The sequence below is a fragment of the Perna viridis genome, chromosome 6 (genome assembly GCF_037379345.1).
Source record: "Perna viridis isolate PV_CMFRI_1.1 ecotype Kerala chromosome 6, ASM3737934v1, whole genome shotgun sequence".
Lineage (NCBI taxonomy): Eukaryota > Metazoa > Mollusca > Bivalvia > Mytilida > Mytilidae > Perna > Perna viridis.
The window spans coordinates 40,960,267-40,972,748 of NC_142450.1; the positions used below are offsets into that span (position 1 = coordinate 40,960,267).

Consider the following 12,482-nt stretch of genomic DNA (forward strand, 5'->3'; position numbering starts at 1 on the left):
AACAAAAAAAAAAAAAAAAAAACGTCAGTTTTGGACGTTTCAAAAAGTAATCAAGTGAACAAAAGAATGCAATCCAGGGACAAAGACCAGACATGAAAAACATAACATAGAACATAAAGTAACTAAAACATAATACAAAGCAAATGAGCAACTCGGACTCCACTAAAAACTGGGAGCATGGACCAGGTGCACCGGTAGGTTAAGCGTCCTCTGCTTTTCTAGAAACACCCGCAGAATTGCTCATAAAAAAGTCAGGTCCGAGGTAGTCGAAAGAGGAAAGGGAAACTATGACACGTTGAACAAATCACTTTTCATGGCACAGATGGATACACCGTAACGATCCACCAGTTCAGGATGACGACCAAAAAACTTCTGTAGTGATGACTTCAATCTTGTAGCAACATAATCCTGTTCCAGATGCCTTCTTGTTAGTAGTCAAGCGCGATACAAGAAGTCTGCGTAATTTTAGAAGCTCTGGCATAACGTATGAGTTGTGATATAAACACTCCATACGCAGGTGCTGAAGAGATGTTTGTCGCAAATGAAAAGAAAGTTGACAATTCGGAATGAAAAGTCATCAACTTTGGCGTAAAGGTTGGTCAATAATTTTTCCTTACCATCGATTTCTAAGTGTAGGTCAACATATGAAACTGTCTTCACGGTGTCTGTAGTATCCTTTATCTCAAGTTCTTTGGAGTAGATGTGATGTATCCAATCCCCGGATCAGATTATCTGTAAAATCAGCCTCATAAGAGTAAAGGAATAGGTCTGCAATTAGAGGAGTACAATTTTTTCCCATTGGAATGACGACCATTTGTTGAAAAACACGTCCACCACACTGGACTAATATGTTGTCGATTAAAAATTTCAGCATTTGTAAACATCTTCTTCTGTATATTTGGAAGATTATTTGGAATACTTTTTTTACAAAGTATGAGGAATCTCTTCCAAGAACGATATATTTGTATCTAGGTGTACCATCTTTTTGTTTGGAAAAACAACGATGTATAATGTTTTTAAGTCGGGATTTTAACTGAGTATGGGGAAGAAAAGTATACAGGGTTGAAAAATCATATGTTTTTGTGTAGTTCTTCACGGCATCCTTAAAAACTTAAAAGTTATTATTCCAATTTATTGAGCGTGGATAACGGTACTTGGGAATTTATAAAGGATATTACGCAGAGATTCGTTTTCGATTATGGATAGGTTTCCAGTAACGACGTGACTGGAAGGACCATATTTGAATGGACAGTTTTTTCAAGAACAATCAGGGGGTTTAGCCTTTTATAATTGAATATTTTGGATACATTGGACAATGTATAGGAATATCAAATAATTGGTATGGATTTGTCCATGGAATTTTTGTGATGGAGGATGTTAGCCAAAGTAATTGAATCTATACATTTGTTGACAAACGGTAGTGGAAGAAATGATCGTTGTTTTTCTTCATCTTGACTTTTCACACAAATTGGTTTAAAGAATCTGTGGAAAATAATACCCAAATTGATGGCAACAAGTGTCTGTTTTGTAAAGTGAACGTAGTAGAGTGATAGCTATAGAATAGAGTTTGGTTTTAATGTGATGAAGTCCAAGAGGTTTTTGTATGAAAGGAAGGAGACAATCTATTGAGACATCATGTAACTTAGGTGACGTATGGTGGCGATGGTCATGAATCCTTTTCCGTATCGGATTTTTGTCAAATAAATTCATCACATTTATGTTATTTTTTTATTGGCTTGAAAGGTATCCTATAATTTCGATGTTGTCATTACATCCGTAAGGTATTGCAGTACCTAGTCTGCGTATCCAGTACTCCTCTCTTTCCCTACGATAGTTTTTACTTAGAACGGGACTGTTCTTTGGATGGTAATTTTTTTTTCTAAAATACGAACTATAAAAAAGAGTATTGAATGATTCAATTGTTGATAAACTGTCGGGAATTTCGTGGTATTTATTCCCAAACGATGACCGGACATTCTTTTATTTAATCGTTCTTGTGTTTCACCGACATATATAAGACCACATAAGTTGCATTCTAATCCATATATAAAGTTTGATTTGCAACTTAAGTCAAAGTGACTTCTAGTATGGTAGGTTTTGTTTGTAAGGGAACTGGAAACAGGGGAATCTTGTTAAGCTTTTCGACTTTTCCAGGTCTATGAAAACTTTCTGAACTAAACCAGCATGGTAAGCAGTTCTTGTTTCAATTGCGGCACCCGTCAAAAAACAAATACGTATTCTCTGGTAAGAGTCAAACTACGATAAAGCAGATCCTCGAAAGTAGTCCCATGAAAACAACGAGACTATTCACACTTTCGCGATATCGATTATTAACACACGTTGCTTCCAAAGAGGTGCTTATCGCAAATACGGTTGATAAACAAGTTAATATATATATCAGAGGTGAGTTAACAGTATTGTTATATTCGATTAAATATGGAAAGTATGAATCATTGGGCTACATTTTTTGTCAGTTAAAAGACAAATTTTTAACTTCCAATAGTTTGATATATGCTGTAAGTTGATTAGACGCGTGTGTAATTCATTTTTGTCCGGATATTACAATAATCTTCGTCATTTTAGACTGTTTTCAAATACCATTCGAGATGAACGTATTTTTACGCTATTTATTTTTGAGTCAATTTACCTAGTATGATATTCGATACATCTATATCAGTTATTTATGAAAAAATACTGTTTTTAAAGGAAATTGGACTTTTTCGATGAAGTGGTGTTGCTGTTACAGCGGTTGAATTACAAACTGTGTGCTTGCATAGTGCGGTTGATGTGATCGTCAATATAAAATATTCTCGATAATAAATATGGTAAAATTTTATACTTGATAAACTTATTTTAGTCCATATCATTGAACGAAACATTAATTATCCAAAATTAAAATGATCTTCAATTAATTTTACGAATATCATAACTGTGTAATACATGGTTTTACATGTACATGCATATTTGTTTTTATTCAAATTAAAAGAGAAAAAACCGACCTGTGTTGCATGGTCTATATCAACGCACGTAGAGATTTCTATGCATTTGTTTTTAACTTGTCTGAGGTTGGCAATCAGTAAACTGCTAGTATTCCTTAGTTTATACATTTGCGTAATTTATATTTAGTATCTTTATTTCCGTTGTAATAAGGGACTCAGACCTTTTGAACTGATTGTTATTTGTGTTAATTATGTAATATTTTTTCCCACAGTAGCCAGATTTTAAAGGAGTTGTGATCACGCCAAGTACTTTAACCCCGCAGTCCCAAGTCTGGAACTTCTGGACTCTGTTTTTGTAACTCGAGTATATAGGGGAATCTATTTCGCTATACCAGTATAAAATGATGTCATTAGTATTTTCATCGAAATAGAAACATAAAAAAAATCATGCCTATCCTGTACGTTCAGAAAAAAAACCAACTTAGATAAACAGTAATATGCACCTATAATTTATTTACACATATGCACATCATAGTAAAAAAGGCTCATGTGTTTAGCTAGTTTCTAATCATAGCCATAACTTTTCATTGTTATTCATGTCGTAAAATAAAAAAAAAATAACCGCATTTGCGACATATTTTTGTGCTCTCAAACGCTTTAAACTATGACATCAACCGCATTAAAAGCTACACAATTTCGGCATACTTGCTTTGATAAAGTTATTTATCTCTAAATTAGTACAAACTTGGAATTTTTAATGTTTCTATGAGTTGGTTTTACAAAGAAGATACAAATGAAAATCATTTTTGTGTTGTTTAAATTTGCCCGTTTACAATAAAAAACGCAAAATTTGAGAAAAGTTCAGGTGAAAAAAGGAATGTTTTTACTTTGAACTAGAAATTTGCTCAATCTACAAGAAACATTTTCCATATATTCGAATCATTTGCTACTGAGAAAACATTTAAACGAAGGAATCGTGTAAGACTTACTTGAAAAAAAAGGTCTCCACTTTTCTTTAGGATTGATTATTTTTCTCCAAGTTTCAACTTCATTATCGACCGCATTTGCGATAATCACCGCTTTGGAAGCAAAGGGCTTAAGCGTGTGATGAAGCACCATTTCATGATGTGAAAAACGTTTATATGAAATAGTAAAAAAGCAATATCCAAAACAGGCAACATTAATTTGTATGATAAGAATTCCACGTAAACCATGGGAAAAATACACATGTTAAAGTTATTCATATATAAATCTGCATTATAAGTTTTTTTTTGAATTGTTTGACTTATTTATTACACATTGATTTCTTTTTTTAAGCAACAGTTTATAAATAATGTATATTATTTTGACATTACAAACATCTCTTGGTTTGAAAGATTGGTTTCATCAGCAGTGTTTACATATTGTTTTTCATTTACCCTGTTTACATTGTCTACATTACATCTGTATATCCCAGAATTTGTAGTCTGTTGAGTTTGGTTTGGTGTATAAATCTCAACAAAAGTGGCATACTCTGAACCCAGACAATCATGGTGTTAGTGTTGATGGAACATAAAGGAGAATATACTGTACGCCGTACTCAGATGCACCGTTTTTATTGTCCTGAGATCGATTATGTAACTCGGTTTTATAATTATTTCCAGAACCGTGCACCCCCACTCATCATCTTCATGGTAATTTTCAGGTACATGTATACCTCCCGTTACCGAATCAATTTGTCGCCAAAGAATATTCTCGGATTCTTTTTATTACCAAACTTTACGACACACGTGATGACTTTTCATTCAAAATTGTCAATTTTCCTTTCATTTGTGGCAACATCCTTTCAGCACCTGCTTATAATTGAGTCCGAGTTGCTCATTTGCTTTGTTACTTTGTGTGTGTGATTTTATTTACTCTATGTTCTTTGTTGTGTATGTCTGTTTTCCATGTCTGGTCTTTGTCTCTGGATTACATTCTTTTGATTACAACTGTAACCTAGGTTTCCTAGATTACTCTTTGTATAAACCATTATGTGTATAGAAACTTACTAGATAAAAGTATCATCATATAGCCCAATAACTCAGCTTTACTATGGTATCAAGATTTTGGAGTAACACGTTTAAAATGTACGTACCACTACCCATCCGAAAAATCGCTTAAATTGACATATTTATCGATGTCAAAACCCCTGAAGTATTTATGATTGAGTACAAAATGGCTTATTTGGTATGTCCTATTTATTATTATCACAAATAATACTTCTGGGATCCTTCTGATGACGTTTGGTTATTTTCGTAATCGGAATTTATCACAAGATGAAAAAATGGGAATTTTGGTTTTCCCGTAAAGTGATGCATTAAGTTATTGCTCAACTAAAACGTCTCAAAGGTATCATTCGGTATATAATTCAATTTTGAACATAGATAAACCACGACAAACTAATTTTCAAGAAATAATTTTCAAAAAAGGTTAAAAATATTACCCTACCAGTAGAAGGCTGGTCTCAGTATCAACAAAATTCCCATTCACAGCATACCGACACCGTTTAACTAAGGCTGAGCCTCATATTATATTTATATTTAAGATAATGATATAGCCAACGTATTTAAACAAATTAGGTGCTAGATTACTTTTGGCGAAAGAATGGTACCTCATATCTACTAAAACGTCCGTGGAAACCCACAATTCATATGTGGTAGATAATCATTTTTTTAAATAGTGGGGGATATATATATAGAAAGGTCTGAAAAATTCCCAACGATGTTAGAACTGTCAAATTTGCGATGCAAATTGTCGGTCGTTCCCTCCGCGGGACTCGAACTCGTACCGCTGTGACATCGCCTGCACGAAGTCCAGCACCCTAGACCACTCGGTCAGCTAGGCTATATAAAAATATAGCTTTCGCTGGCCGGGTCATTCCTCCTCGTAGGATTAATCTAGGGCTGTAACTTAGTACACGATGTATGGTAGTACGGGACAGTTCATTTTAGATATTATTATGTAGGAGAGAGGATCAAATTAATGATGCATGTCACAGGAAATCAATATTATACAAACGTCTCAGAATGTGACGACTCTATTCGCTACAATGCTCCATCGGATCAAATTGATACAGGGAAGATATATAAACGTATAGAAAGGTCTGAAAAATTCCAAACGATGTTAGAACTGTCAAATTTGCGATGCAAAGTTTTGGTCGTTCCCTCCGCGGGACTCGAACTCGTACCGCTGTGACATCTGTGGCAACACCGCCTGCACAAAGTCCAGCGCCCTAGACCACTCGGCCTTTATGTATCCTTTATCAACTGTATATAAAATGTTTCAGCATGTTATTTTTCTTTTTAACCAAATGACAGATCCTTTGCCTGTATTTTATGTACTGTAAGATTGATATGTATTTTATAGTTACAAAGAATGTGAGATTTTAACCAATCCAATTGTTTTAGAATTGGCCGCACAGTACAACCGCTCACCTGCACAGGTACCATATACAATCAATTTTCTTTTGTTTTAGAAGGATTTAAAAACAGACGCATTAATACATTGTATTATAGTGGTAATTGTTTAAAAAAAAGCTGAATTTTGTCTTCAGAAAGTAAAATGCATCTTTTATTGCATTTACTCCCAAATTGTTAAAGCTAAATACTTTAGTCCGTTTGAGTTTTATAATTTTTCGAAGTTAAAAAATAATGTCAAAATCTTTTAACTTTTCTATTCTAAATCCTATTCTATACCACATATGAACTCGGGGATATATTTTCCGATTTTTATATCAACACACCTAAGAAAATCCCTAAATGCTTAATGCAGTTTTATTTCTAAATATTCTAATTTGTCTGTTCAAAGATTTATAAAAGTTAAATAGTCTATAATATACTTACACTCCAAAATTTTCTAAGCCATTTGCTTCTTTCTTTATTGATGGCTGTTAAAGAGAAACTGGGTTCAATATTACATGTAAATTTACAAGGCAATACTTGTTGTATTTATGTGAAAATGGCATTGATCGTTAATAGTCAACTTACCAGTATAGCTATATTTAGATTCTCTTACGCCATCATATCCAGCGGGGAATAGGTGTTATTCCGAAAAGTTCGAACATCAACAGAATGAAGGAAAATCTAAAGGTAAACATATTTAACGAATTTGTGGTTCGTATTTTTGTTTTTTCTAATGGTTTAGTTGTAACACATATTTTTGTTGGCATGTTTGATTGAATTTTTTTAAAATGGTCCATGCTCCCAGTTTTTAGTGGAGTCCGAGTTGCTCATTTACTTTTGTTACTTTGTATGTATGATTTTAGTTACTTTATGTTCTTTGTTGTGTGTGTCTGTTTTCCATGTCGGGTCTTTGTCGCTGGATCATATTCTTTTGATTACCGCTATAACCTTGGTCCCCTTGTTTACTCTTTCAATCTTGTAGCAACATAACCCTGTTCCAGAAGCCTATGTGTTAGAGTTCTAGCGCGATACAAAAAGTCTGCGTAGTTTCGGCAAGCTCTGGCATAACGTATGAGTTGTGATATGAACACTCCATACGCAGGTGGCGAAGGGATGTTGCCACAGATGAAAGGAAAGTTGACAATTCTGAATGAAAAGTCATCACGTTTGTCGTAAAGTTTGGTCAATAGTTTTCCTTTACCATCGATTTCTAAGTGTAGGTCAAGATATGAGGCTGACTTCATAGTGTCTGTAGTATCCCTTATCTCAAGTTCTTTTGGGTAGATGCGATGTATCGAATCCCCGAAATTAGGATTGTTTAAAGATAACACGTCATCTATATAGCGGAAACTGAGATTGAAGGATCTAGCCAAACGATATTCTTTCTTTCTGATCACATCAGCCATAAAGTCAGCCTCATAAGAGTGAAGGAATAGGTCAGCAAGTAAAGGAGCACAATTTGTTCCCATTGGAATGCCGACCGTTTGTTGAAAAACAAATCCACTACACTGGACAAATATGTTGTCGATTAAAAATTCCAGCATTTGTAAACATCTTCCTCTGTATATTTGGAAGATGATTTGGAATTATTTCTTACAAAATATGAGGAATCTCTACCAAGAACTACATATTTGTACCTAGGTGTACCACCTTTTTTTGGAAAAACAACGATGTATAATGTTTTTAACTCGGGATTTTAACTGAGTATGGGGAATAGAAGTATACAGTATTGAAAAATCAATATATTCAGATAATAGTCTTGAACTGATTGTCTCCAAAAGATCTTTCGAATTTTTCAGGATCCACATTGAATTGATACCACTACGGGTGTAATAAGTGTTGTGATAAGTTAAAAGTTTTGAAAGAGGTTTGGTGGTACATTATACAGATACAGCTATGAAACGTTGTTTGTATGGATTCTTGTGGAGTTTAGGAATCCAGTACATAGACGGTATATCACTATCATCGTCACTGGTAGAGAGACCAAAAGAGGATAGCACAGATTTACCGTTTTCCACAATCTCTTCTTTGGAGAGAGTGGTAGAAGTATAGGTCTTATCACTGCTATTATTTTCTACGTCTACCTCTGATAATGAACATTGGATGTAAAACGTTTTGCGGACAAAAACAATGTTGTTTTGGGCTTTGTCTGTTGGAACGACAACATATTTGTCATGTATAGTAGACATGTTTTTGCTACATCGGGGTTTTTAAAAACTGATGTAGCCTGGGCACTCATTGATCTACTTAAAACTTTCATTCGTTTCAAAATTAAGGACCTCACGGCCTTTAACCACTCTTACAGAGAATCAATGTCTTCTTGTTCTCGTTTTATCCATTTTCTTCATAGTCCTCGACGGCATTCATAAGAACTTTAATGTTATAATTCCAATTTATGGAGCGTGGTTCACGGTAATTGGGACCTTTAGAAAGGATATTACGCAGAGATGATTTGTTTTCGATAATGGCTAAATCTTCCGTAACAATGCCTATTACAGATTTTCGACTTCCATCTTACAGACTCAGATTTGGTCAGATTATCCCAACTTAACCAAAACCGAAGAATATTTTACTACTTCTTGTAAGTATTGTTACAAAAATCGTACATGCTGAATGATACGACGGAATAATGAAGCAATGGTGGATTCGTTTTTACGTGCTCAAATTAATTACGAATACCATTGCAACGTTAAATACGTGGGAAAGAAAAGTCAATTTGCAAACATCCACACATATACAAATATTGTTGAATTAAGGTTGCTGGACCACTCTACCTGATGTTAACCCAATAGACAAAAAAAGTTAGCCTCTCGCATTTGCCACTGTACTGATTTGGTAATAAAAGTTTGTAAAATTCGGAGTGATGGTTATTGCATTCATATATAATTGGACAAATATTTATAATACAATCCAAAGTGGACAAAATACCTTTTTTTTTAAATATTTATAAATAATCATAAATATTTATGATTGAATTAAAAATATTTATATTTGAATTATAAATATTTATAGCTAAATAATAAATATTCATAAATAAATTATAAAAAATTATAAATGAATTATTAATAATTATCGATCAATTATAAATACTTATTATACAATCCAAAGTGGACAAAAATGTCTATTTACAAATATTATAAATAATCATAAATATTTATAATTGAATTATAAATATTTTTAATTGAATTATAAATATTTTTAATTGAATTATAAATATTTTTAATTGAATTATAAATATTTTTAATTGAATTATAAATATTTATAAATAAATTATAAATACTCATAAATTATAAATATTTATAAATGAATTATAAATATTTATAATTGTCTTGAATTTATACATATATATATAGTTGAATCATAAATATTTATAAATATATATAAATGATTTATAAATATTAATAAATGATTTATGAATATTAATAAATGATTTATGAATATTAATAAATGATTTATGAATATTAATAAATGAACCATAAATATGTATGAATGAATCATAAATATTTATAAATGAATTTTAAATATTTATAAATACAAGACAATTATGAATATTTATAATTCATTTATAAATATTTATAAATAATATCATCATTATAAATATTTATAAATGAATGATAAATATCAATAAATGAATTAGAAATATTTATAATTCAATTATAAATATTTATAAATAGACATTTTTGTCCACTTTGGCTTGCCATATGTTTCTATATTGATGGCTGTTACAGTGAAGTTGTGTTCAATATTTTATGTACATCAACAAGGCAATACTAGCTTTATTTATGAGAAAATGTGATCGATTGTTAACTTAACTTGTAATAGTCAACTTACAAGTATAGCTATATTTAGATTCTCTTACGCCATCATATCCAGCGGGGAATAGGTGTTATTCCGAAAAGTTCGAACATCAACAGAATGAAGGAAAATCTAAAGGTAAAAATATTTAACGAATTTGTGGTTCGTATTTTTGTTTTTTTTCTAATGGTTTGGTTCTAATGCATATTTTTTGTTTGCATGTTTGATTGAAATTTTAAGAAACAATAATCCAGGGATTTCACTAATACAATACAAGAACGGTAGAAAAGATTCTGGTGATCTCTGAAAAGATGATCACTGTAATAATCTAAAATTTATTTGAAAATGTCCATCTGTACAAACTTTGGGACATTCAGTTTTCATTTATTTTTGTCTAGCTCTTCCAGTTATTATTCTTGCTTTGGTTGGGTTTGGTAAATCTAGTGGGAGATGAATGTACTGTTTTGTAAAAAGTACAAAGGACTATCGCTTCATGAAACCATGACATATGTTGATCGAAAAAGCTTAGTTTATTATGTGGGTGCACCATGAATCACAACCGACAGCTTAAATTTTAGATGGGCTATTCATAAAAGTGCTAGTTTTATCAGTTGACTTTTAACCTTATGTCTCCATGTCATACTGTTATATTGTACCTGTCATTTCCATTGATGTCATGTTAATGTGATTTTATGCGTAGAAAACTTTCAATCATTTGCTTCAGAGGTTTGCATATACTTAATGCTTGAAATTGTTCAAATTATATAGAGCAACAGTTCATAATCTATTACAGATTTTAGACTTCCATCTTACAGACTCAGATTTGGTCAGATTATCCCAACTTAACCAAAACCGAAGAATATTTTACTACCCTTTGTAAGTATTGTTACAAAAATCTTGCATGATGAATGATACGACGGAATGATGAAGCAATGGTGGATTCGTTTGTACGTGCTCAAATTAATTACGTCTAATGTAGTCGTTTCTCGTTTGTCTTTTCTCTTTCTTTATAAATGAACATTTCGGTTAGACAATTTTTAATGATTTGTTTCGTCTTGTGTATATTGTGATGACGAGACAGCAACTACATATGTTTAAGTTAACATATCCTTTAAACGGTTCTACGATCTCAAGGCTTTAATCATATTCTATTTTGCAATACTAGTATTCAACCTTCTCCTTTCGAATTTAAGTTCCTGTTTTTTATGTAGAATAATTATGCCAACTTGTATGTTCCTCTCTTATCTCTAGATTGATACATAGTTCCTTATTTACCAGTTTTTCTTTCCTTATTCAGGCAATACACTGTTTTGCTACTTTATTTTCGTGACTCACTTGTTAGTTTTAGGTTTGTACATTTGAATTATAGTAATAATAGTAATAATGATAATTATAATGTTAATGTCGATATCCCCGACAAACATAATTCTTATTTTCGGACTTAGGTTTTGACATCATGTGACAGTCATAAAATTCTATGATGCTTTAAACATGTATCAACACAACAAATTGTTTTTCTTCAACTTCTTGACATCAGAAATAAACTGAAAATGAATAATCAACAGAGAATTAATTTCTCTTTCACTACTCTCTGACCTTACACCAGAGACACTAAAATTAAGAAGTAGAACATTGAAAAAGCGTCAGAAAAAAAATTCTAGGGATAAATCAGTAGCAAGTAACTGTATATCAGATTAGTGCACCGACGAGTTACTGAGAGATAATTTATTACTTTCATACTTAGAACCTAACACTGAAATAAGACAGGAGAAGAAAAGAAAACGACGTTGGTTGATAACGTTGTCTAGCATTAAGAAGGCATTGTCTGTACACATTGCTGTCGTAGTATGGTGCTTCGATACCATAAATACAATATTGTCATATTTGGCCTGGGTTTTAGTTTCACAATGAAATTTTGTATTAAAAAAATATATATTACTGTATTTTCCGATTATTAAATATTGATTGAGCAATCGTTAACGTATTTTTAATATTTGTTTGGTAGTGAAGATGAACCAACCTTGTTATAAGAATATGTTAATGCATATATTAACACAGTAAGCTAACTTCTTTTTTTCAGTACTATTGCTTCATAAAAGAGTTTTTTTTTTTAAATTCACAAAATAAATTGGTTGCATTTAACACAATCTTTCATTGTCCGGTATAAACCATATTATTTTTTAAAGATACATACTTGATCAGAAACCATTTACTAAAACTGTTTAAAACAAGATATCGTAATTCATATTTTATAGATTATAAATATTCAATAATTCATTGCTGTCTATATTTTAGCTTGAGAAACCATCCTCAGAGTCCATTTCCA

General features: G+C 31.9%; 1 long non-coding RNA gene across 2 annotated transcripts; it reads left to right on the forward strand.

Moving 5' to 3' along the window:
- The first annotated feature begins 5,803 nt into the window (after window positions 1-5,803).
- Window positions 5,804-12,482, forward strand: LOC148614977 (uncharacterized). Of its 2 annotated transcripts, XR_015923208.1 has the most exons (4): window positions 5,804-6,402; window positions 6,965-7,048; window positions 8,860-8,942; window positions 12,452-12,482. It is a non-coding gene; the product is annotated as an uncharacterized LOC148614977 (long non-coding RNA). The 2 variants fall into 2 exon arrangements; XR_015923207.1 differs by lacking the exon at window positions 12,452-12,482 and having other exon boundaries at window positions 5,991-6,402; window positions 8,860-9,025.